This window comes from Oenanthe melanoleuca, chromosome 3 (assembly GCF_029582105.1).
Source record: "Oenanthe melanoleuca isolate GR-GAL-2019-014 chromosome 3, OMel1.0, whole genome shotgun sequence".
In the NCBI taxonomy this organism is placed as follows: domain Eukaryota; kingdom Metazoa; phylum Chordata; class Aves; order Passeriformes; family Muscicapidae; genus Oenanthe; species Oenanthe melanoleuca.
In genome coordinates, this window is record NC_079336.1 from 2,968,294 (window position 1) to 2,976,596 (window position 8,303).

Consider the following 8,303-nt stretch of genomic DNA (forward strand, 5'->3'; position numbering starts at 1 on the left):
GTCCCTTTGTTATGCATCAGATGTGTGTATTAAAGTTATTGCTGAAGTTATTTGTGTGTGCTTTTGTCCATGAAACAGGAAGGTCATCTGCCTGCAGGCGCAGAGGGGGATTCTGCACCTTTGGGGGATGTCGCTACCCCACAACCCCTGTGGGAAGATGCTCATCACTCAAGGTGTGCTGCAAAAGGTAAGGACCAGATTCCTGCCTGAAGAGTTTCCAATTTTTCCCCAAAGGAATCTGCTACAAATTTCTAGCCAAAAGCAGATAGGATCTCCCCTGCTTTTATAATTAGTCTATGAGGTTCAAAAGAGAAGGGAAAAGCCCTTGTGGGATTTGGAGCTGCCCTGAATGGCTGCAGCAGCCCCAGGTCAGCCAGGACTTCCACACTCACCAGAGCCACCAAGGAGAGAAACATTCCCTGTGCTTGGGCAGCACTGAGGACACGATCCAGGTGTTGCTGCATCTGCACAGAGCTGCAGCCAGGGCTGCCAGCACTGACACAGCCCAGCTCCAACCTGCCTGCACTAAGGGCTGCACCTCACCTGCCCTGAGCCTGAGGCTGCTGCACCACACCTGGGCATTGCAGGGCAGGGGGACACAGTGGCAGGGAATGTTACACCAGGTGATGTGCTTGTTTCTTTTCTTCCCACAGTATCTGGGGTTGAAACCCTGAAATTCCTGCGAAGAGCATCCCACTGGCTTCTGTGTCCTGGCCCCATGTGCTGCTGTCCCCTGCCCTCCCTGCCTGTGCCGTGCCCAGCTGGGGTGACAGCAGCAGTGGCAGCTGCTCCTGCTGGCTGCTGCTGGGCTGGAGCCCTGTGCTGCCAGCCCCGCTGTCTTTGGGGCAGGGGCTGCTTTTCCCGGCTTCAATAAAGACTTGGAGCACTTTGGCATTGCAGGGCTGGGCCGTGTGTGCGTGTCCTGCTGCTGCAGGGGCTGTGCCTGCTGCCTCTGGGGGTGGCACTGCCTTGGTGGCAGCACAAGGCCCTGGGCATGGTGCTGGGGCTGAGCAGCACCTGTGTCCCTGGGGATGCTCCTGCCTGGCCCAGATTTGGGGACTTGGCTGAGCCTGGCACTGCCTGCTGGGCTGGGCTGGCTGGGTGCCTGTGCTGGAGCTGCCCTGGCAATTCTCCCTCTGGGGGAGCAGGAACATCGTCCTGGTCCTGCTGGTTATGGGTGTCCCTTGTCCCTGACAGCTCCAAGGCTGTGTTGTGGCTGTGCTGGTTCTGTGTCCCTTGAGTGGGCTTGGCAATGGTGACCCACAGGAGCTGTGCCTGCTGCTCCTCCTTGTCCTGTTCCTGCACCACAGCCCTCCCTGCTGTGCCTCTGCTGCTCCACACCCCATCCCAGCAGAAAGGATGTGCAGGAGGATTAGGCCATGCGGGAGCTCCTGTGCTGGGTGACCTAAGAAATTACTCCAATGTACCGTGGCCTGCCAATGTCCAAATTTGTTTCCCCATGGGGAACAAGCAGGTTGTCTTCTGCTTTCTGCCTGTCTCAGCCAGTCTGGGGCTGACAGCTCTCTGTTCCATCAAAGGCAGAGACCTCTCCCTGTGTGCAAAGCAAACCTCAGGCCTTGTTTTTTGTGAATTTCACTTTGTGTATGTCCATGTACACGTGTGTGTGGGAACAAATTGTGAGCCTGCTGGTTTCAGTAAGGATTTTACCTCCCAAGAATCAGAGAATCAGAGAACCATTATTGTTGGGAAAGCTCACTACAGTCATTGAGTCCAACCGTTCCCCCAGCACTAACCCATGTCCTCAAGTGCTGCATCTGCACAGCTTTTAAACCCTACCAGCAATGTTCACTGCACCACTGCCCTGGGCAGCCTGTTCCAATGATTCATCACCCTTTTTTCCAAGTAACTGTTCCTAATATCCAATCTAAACCTTCCCTGGTACTACTTGAAGCTATCTGCTCTGTTTTTCTGTCAATTGTTACCCCAGGAGAAGGAACCAACCCCTAAAAAGTTTGTGCTGCCACTGCTTTCCAGAACTGCTTTCCAGTTTGGTGAGGGATGTTCAGATCATCCCTGCCTGCTATGGGTTTTCTCAGTGGGTTCTCACCTGTCCTGGCACTGACCCTGGAGCTGTCACCACAAGCTCCCTTCTCCTTTGCAGCACAGATCTGTTCCCCCATCCCATCCCATCCCATCCCATCCCATCCCATCCCATCCCATCCCATCCCATCCCATCCCATCCCATCCCATCCCATCCCATCCCATCCCTCTGGTGCCCAGCCCGTTGCCACTGTGTGTCACAAGAGGTGTTGCATGGGCACAACGGTGCCATTGATTGCAACAGCCCCAGGAGGCACCTCAGCCTCTGCCCCTGCAGCAGGGAGGGACCAGGGGCAGCCCCAGCACCCCTCACACATGGGGCACCCCTGGCTTGGCCCAGGGCACTTGTGCCAGCAGCAACTGGGGCCTGTCCCACCCACCAGCACTGCTATAAATCCATCCTGTGTGGGGCACAGCAGCATTCCCTGGCCCCAAGGGCATCTGCACACATCTGTTGCAGCCTGAACACCAAGATCCTCCTCAGGTATGTGGCTGTGGGATCTCTTGAGGACAGCTGTCCATTACACCTGTCTCTTCTGCTCCTGACGCTTTTTTATTTACAAACTGTTGGAAATATCCATGTGGACATTGGAGGCCATTTGAGCTTTTTTCAGAAAGAGCACTATTTTTCTCTCTGAGTCAGTGATTATCAGAGTCCAGAATATGCTGGAAGTAAACCTGAGTTTCCTGCCTTCATCTGGAACTAGAAATGTGTCTGAAGGCTCCAGGGAGGTTCCAGAGGTTTCTTGTTCTGGGGTACCTGGAGACCGTGCTGGATAAAGCAGGGAGATGCTATTCAAGCAGAAGTACAGAGATTTTCCATTCTTTCCATCTTCTATTAACATAGAAGGATTTTTTGTCCACAACCCAACTATGATTCTGTGATATAACTGAATCTGTTCATTTTAAAGGGGGTTGGAATTAAAGTAGCCGTAAGGGGCCCCTTCATCCCAAACCCTTCTGTGGTTCTATTGACCATGGGGTAGGCAGGAACCTCCTTCACCAAGTGCTGGGCATCTCCAGGGACATGAATTTCCCTCAACTCCAGGACCAGGTCAGCTCCCAGCTCTTATTTGACTATTGGCTTTGTGTTGAGTGTTGACACAAGCACCACCTGACAGGCAAACTCTGCTTTGTCTCTTGGTGAAGGAGAGGCAGAAGTCTGAAAATAAAATCAGCATAACACATTTCAACTGGTAACTGCATTTGAAAATCTGTCTCATTCCACCCTTGGCCCTGTCTCACCAGAAACATGTATTTCTCCTCAAGACAGAAGTGTTGGATGCAAAAAGCCTGAGGAAGCACAACTTCCAAGGGTAAATGTTCTGCTTGTTTTCCACAAGTCTTTGAATTCTGATTTGGCTACGAGTGAGAGTCAGGCATTACTTGTCCCACATGTATCTTAAGAGAGTTCATAAGGAATTAATAGAGAATAAATGATGGGAATTGTCCAACAGGCCAACACTTCCCCAGCTGCTCCCAGGAAATCCTAAAGGCACATAACTGAGATCCACTGTTTGGAACAGGCCATTTATGATAGTCCCTTTTGCAATTTATAACATTACTGTATGCTGTAATCCAGAACCACTCTGCAACCCCCTGAAGTCTTGGCTTAAGCATCAAGCCATGAGGATCCTGTTCCTGCTCTTCCCGTTGCTCCTCCTGTTGGTCCAGGGTACTGCAGGTAAGAGGGGATGAGGGAAAAGTGGAGCCACACACTCTTCCCCCAGACTATTGTTTTAACTCTTTCCCTGTGCATGATTTGCCATGGCAGCAGGAAAACATGACAAGTGCATCCGGCGAGGAGGAATCTGTGTCCTGGGGGGCTGTCGTTTCCCCTATAGATACGCGGGAGTTTGTTCAACACTGAGCCACTGCTGCAAGCCGTAAGTTCTGCAAATGGTTTGCTCCTGATCATGGATAAACTTATTATTGTCTTTCAAGCCAGCTCCTACTTCATACCTTCATGTCTTCATGCTCAGAGGCAAAATCCAGGGAAAGAAAGGAAAAGTCCTTTTGGGTTTGGACCTGCCCTGAATAAGGCTGAAGTAGCCCCAGGTCTACCTGTTCTACCCTACACTCCTCTAGCACCACTAGGTTTGCTCACTGTCAATGCAGAGAGCTCAGCTCTGTTGTCCAAATGACAAGGCTGTCCCTGGAATAGTATGAGGCACAGGATCCTCCTCCTGATATCTGTAACAGCTGGAGTTGGCCTCTCTAGGTTGAGTGTTATCTCCCTGTGCTTCTTTTCATTGCAGGGGAAGAGGGAAAAAAAAAGTTAAACGAGGCGATGTTCTTGTTTCTTTTCTTCTTACAGTGTTTGGGGATGAGACCCTGAAATTCCTGCGAAGAGCATCCCACTGGCTTCTGTCTCCTGGCCCCATGTGCTGCTGTCCCCTGCCCTCCCTGCCTGTGCCGTGCCCAGCTGGGGTGACAGCAGCAGTGGCAGCTGCTCCTACTGGCTGCTGCTGGGCTGGAGCCCTGTGCTGCCAGCCCCGCTGTCTTTGGGGCAGGGGCTGCTTTTCCCGGCTTCAATAAAGACTTGGAGCACTTTGGCATTGCAGGGCTGGGCCGTGTGTGCGTGTCCTGCTGCTGCAGGGGCTGTGCCTGCTGCCTCTGGGGGTGGCACTGCCTTGGTGGCAGCACCAGGCCCTGGGCATGGTGCTGGGGCTGAGCAGCGCCTGTGTCCCTGGGGATGCTCCTGCCTGGCCCAGATTTGGGGACTTGGCTGAGCCTGGCACTGCCTGCTGGGCTGGGCTGGCTGGGTGCCTGTGCTGGAGCTGCCCTGCCAATTCTCCCTCTGGGGGAGCAGGAACATCGTCCTGGTCCTGCTGGTTATGGGTGTCCCTTGTCCCTGACAGCTCCAAGGCTGTGTTGTGGCTGTGCTGGTTCTGTGTCCCTTGAGTGGGCTTGGCAATGGTGACCCACAGGAGCTGTGCCTGCTGCTCCTCCTTGTCCTGTTCCTGCACCACAGCCCTCCCTGCTGTGCCTCTGCTGCTCCACACCCCATCCCAGCAGAAAGGATGTGCAGGAGGATTAGGCCATGCGGGAGCTCCTGTGCTGGGTGACCTAAGAAATTACTCCAATGTACCGTGGCCTGCCAATGTCCAAATTTGTTTCCCCATGGGGAACAAGCAGGTTGTCTTCTGCTTTCTGCCTGTCTCAGCCAGTCTGGGGCTGACAGCTCTCTGTTCCATCAAAGGCAGAGACCTCTCCCTGTGTGCAAAGCAAACCTCAGGCCTTGTTTTTTGTGAATTTCACTTTGTGTATGTCCATGTACACGTGTGTGTGGGAACAAATTGTGAGCCTGCTGGTTTCAGTAAGGATTTTACCTCCCAAGAATCAGAGAATCAGAGAACCATTATTGTTGGGAAAGCTCACTACAGTCATTGAGTCCAACCGTTCCCCCAGCACTAACCCATGTCCTCAAGTGCTGCATCTGCACAGCTTTTAAACCCTACCAGCAATGTTCACTGCACCACTGCCCTGGGCAGCCTGTTCCAATGATTCATCACCCTTTTTTCCAAGTAACTGTTCCTAATATCCAATCTAAACCTTCCCTGGTACTACTTGAAGCTATCTGCTCTGTTTTTCTGTCAATTGTTACCCCAGGAGAAGGAACCAACCCCTAAAAAGTTTGTGCTGCCACTGCTTTCCAGAACTGCTTTCCAGTTTGGTGAGGGATGTTCAGATCATCCCTGCCTGCTATGGGTTTTCTCAGTGAGTTCTCACCTGTCCTGGCACTGACCCTGGAGCTGTCACCACAAGCTCCCTTCTCCTCTGCAGCACAGATCTGTTCCCCCATCCCATCCCATCCCATCCCATCCCTCTGGTGCCCAGCCTGTTGCCACTGTGTGTCACAAGAGGTGTTGCATGGGCACAACGGTGCCATTGATTGCAACAGCCCCAGGAGGCACCTCAGCCTCTGCCCCTGCAGCAGGGAGGGACCAGGGGCAGCCCCAGCACCCCACACACATGGGGCACCCCTGGCTTGGCCCAGGGCACTTGTGCCAGCAGCAGCTGGGGCCTGTCCCACCCACCAGCACTGCTATAAATCCAGCCTGTGTGGGGCACAGCAGCATTCCCTGGCCCCAAGGGCATCTGCACACATCTGTTGCAGCCTGAACACCAAGATCCTCCTCAGGTAGGTGGCTGTGGGATCTCTTGAGGACAACTGTCCATTACACCTCTCTCTTCTGCTCCTGACGCTTTTTTATTTACAAACTGTTGGAAATATCCATGTGGACATTGGAGGCCATTTGAGCTTTTTTAGAAAGAGCACTATTTTTCTCTCTGAGTCAGTGATTATCAGAGTCCAGAATATGCTGGAAGTAAACCTGAGTTTCCTGCCTTCATCTGGAACTAGAAATGTGTCTGAAGGCTCCAGGGAGGTTCCAGAGGTTTCTTGTTCTGGGGTACCTGGAGACCGTGCTGGATAAAGTAGGGAGATGCTATTCAAGCAGAAGTGCAGAGATTTTCCATTCTTTCCATCTTCTATTAACATAGAAGGATTTTTTGTCCACAACCCAACTATGATTCTGTGATATAACTTAACCTGTTCATTTTAAAGGGGTTTGGAATTAAAGTTGCCATAAGGGGCCCCTTTATCCCAAACCCTTCTGTGATTCTATTGACCATGGGGTAGGCAGAAACCTCCTTCACCAAGTGCTGGGCATCTCCAGGGACATTAATTTCCCTCAACTTCAGAACCAGGTCAGCTCCCAGCTCTTATTTGACTATTGGCTTTGTGTTGAGTGTTGACACAAGCACCACCTGACAGGCAAACTCTGCTTTGTCTCTTGGTGAAGGAGAGGCAGAAGTCTGAAAATAAAATCAGCATAACACATTTCAACTGGTAACTGCATTTGAAAATCTGTCTCATTCCACCCTTGGCCCTGTCTCACCAGAAACATGTATTTCTCCTCAAGACAGAAGTGTTGGATGCAAAAAGCCTGAGGAAGCACAACTTCCAAGGGTAAATGTTCTGCTTGTTTTCCACAAGTCTTTGAATTCTGATTTGGCTACGAGTGAGAGTCAGGCATTACTTGTCCCACATGTCCCTTTAGAGAATTCATAGGGAATTCATAGAGAATAAACGATGGGAATTGCCCAACAGGCCAACACTTCCCCAGCTGCTCCCAGGAAACCCTAAAGGCACATAACTGAGATCCACTGTTTGGAACAGGCCACTTATGATAGTCCCTTTTGCAATTTATGACATTACTGTGTGCTGTAATCCAGAACCACTCTGCAACCCCCTGAAGTCTTGGCTGAAGCATCAAGCCATGAGGATCCTGTTCCTGCTCTTCCCGTTGTTCCTCCTGTTGGTCCAGGGTACTGCAGGTAAGAGGGGAAGAGGGAAAAGTGGAGCCACACACTCTTCCCCCAGACTATTGTTTTAACTCTTTTCCTGTGCATGATTTGCCATGGCAGCAGGAAAACATGACAAGTGCATCCGGCGAGGAGGAATCTGTGTCCTGGGGGGCTGTCGTTTCCCCTATAGATACGCGGGAGTTTGTTCAACACTGAGCCACTGCTGCAAGCCGTAAGTTCTGCAAATGGTTTGCTCCTGGTCATGGATAAACTTATTGTCTTTCAAGCCAGCTCCTACTTCATACCTTCATGTCTTCATGCTCAGAGGCAAAATCCAGGGAAAGAAAGGAAAAGTCCTTTTGGGTTTGGACCTGCCCTGAATAAGGCTGAAGCAGCCCCAGGTCTACCTGTTCTACCCTACACTCCTCTAGCACCACTAGGTTTGCTCACTGTCAATGCAGAGAGCTCAGCTCTGTTGTCCAAATGACAAGGCTGTCCCTGGAATAGTATGAGGCACAGGATCCTCCTCCTGATATCTGTAACAGCTGGAGTTGGCCTCTCTAGGTTGAGTGTTATCTCCCTGTGCTTCTTTTCATTGCAGGGGAAGAGGGAAAAAAAAAGTTAAACGAGGCGATGTTCTTGTTTCTTTTCTTCTTACAGTGTTTGGGGATGAGACCCTGAAATTCCTGCGAAGAGCATCCCACTGGCTTCTGTCTCCTGGCCCCATGTGCTGCTGTCCCCTGCCCTCCCTGCCTGTGCCGTGCCCAGCTGGGGTGACAGCAGCAGTGGCAGCTGCTCCTGCTGGCTGCTGCTGGGCTGGAGCCCTGTGCTGCCAGCCCCGCTGTCTTTGGGGCAGGGGCTGCTTTTCCCGGCTTCAATAAAGACTTGGAGCACTTTGGCATTGCAGGGCTGGGCCGTGTGTGCGTGTC